Here is a 1,668-nt window from a genome sequence, read left to right as displayed (position 1 = left end):
GAGCAATAAGAACCTCACAGTACCTTGCTGAGCAGAAGGGTGAGACACCAAGATCCTGGCGCTCAGGGCTGCACTTCAGAGCCAGAGATTTTCTGATCAACGGGAGGGTGGATGGAGAGTTCTTAACTCAAGAGGGTCCCTTGCTGGTGCAGGGGCCTGGCACACAGCACTGCCTGGTTCTCCCTGCCCTGTCGGGGACCATAATGTTAAGGGATGTCACCATGCCAAGGAGGTGCAGGGGGCAGTAGAAAGAGAGACTATTCCCTCCCACCTCCAGCAGTGCAGGGCTCTCTGGTGCTGGGAGCATGGGCAGAGCAGAGCCAGAGATGTAGCTGGCACAGGGTGGGGGTGGGTCACAGGTTCTCTGAAAAGAAAAACACCCTTGATCCTCTAATCCCTGTTAGCCTGAAGCTTTAGGGGCTGAGAGGGGATTGGCTTTCACTGAATTCCCTGCCCCACATCTCCAAACCCCTCCCACAGGCAATGGGCTGAGGACCCAGGTTAACCCCCTCCCTGCCAGGCTTGCCACTAGTAGGGCTAAGGTGACCTTGGACCGACAGCACTGCTAATGAATAGCTAGGTGCAGGGCCTGCTGCTTTAGGGTTATGCCAGCACCATCCTGGGGCATGCCTAAGCCTTCCAGCCCGAGTCAGCAGACTAAGGCGAGCGCTCTAAAACATCTGTGTAGACAGTGCGGGGCTCGGGCTGGAAGGAGCTCAGGCCCTGAAGCCTAGGGAGGGGCGAGCTTCAGAGCTCCAGCCCCAGCTTCAAATACAGCTAATTTTAGAGAGCCAGCTGAGCCCTAGTCTGTCTACCCAGGATGAAAGGCTCACGCCAACATCCTGTGTAGGCTTATCTTTCGCTGTCCCTTCCCCTGTTCCATCCACCTCTCTCTTCCCCCTCCACCCAGCTCACCCATCACTGACCTCTGACAACAGCAGGCCCCATAGTCCCACAGTAAGTGTGGCCTTGTCATGCAGCCCTCTCCCTCACTACCAAAAAGCCCTGCTCCCCACCCACTCCACAGCCCAGGCAATTCTAGGGGCCCAAAGCCAGTAAATGGGAAAATGTCAAGGGCAAAAGCAATTGGCAAGGCAGACTGTTCTTAAGGCGGGGCAAGACACATCACAGCCACGCGCAGAGGAGGAAAAGGAATATGCCAGCACAAGGGACCAGGGAAACCTCACGAGCACCCCTGCATCGGCACTAGCATTTGGAGGGGCAGGGGGCTTGGCGCAGCTCCTGACAAGAGTCAGCCCCCAGCTGGGTGCTGTTTGAATCCCTTGTCCTTCACCATAGTGGGAGAAGCCTTAGCCCACAGGCTGGTGGTCAGTTCTAGAGCCCCTTTGCCTAGGGCCCCTGCTGCCTGCTCTGGGCACAAAAGGGCCCTTCTTTTGGGGGGCACAATTCTGATGAGCAGAGCAAGGCGAGGCAGCGAGAGGGGAAAGCGCTTTCCCCTCACCACCTCCATGCCGGGAGAGGAGTCCAACCCTCCAGCCGGCACGAAAGGCAATGGCCAATGCTCCCTTCCTTCCCAGAGGGCCAGGCTGACCCAGGGGCTGGAGCAGACAGGGCACTGGGCAGGGAGCGATTTCACAGAGCCAGTCACACTAAAATGGTGGCTAAGGACCAATATAGTAGCCCCAGTGCTAAGCTGCTCACTCTTAC

The sequence above is a fragment of the Gopherus flavomarginatus genome, chromosome 5 (assembly GCF_025201925.1).
Source record: "Gopherus flavomarginatus isolate rGopFla2 chromosome 5, rGopFla2.mat.asm, whole genome shotgun sequence".
In the NCBI taxonomy this organism is placed as follows: domain Eukaryota; kingdom Metazoa; phylum Chordata; order Testudines; family Testudinidae; genus Gopherus; species Gopherus flavomarginatus.
This window is presented reverse-complemented; position numbering follows the sequence as displayed.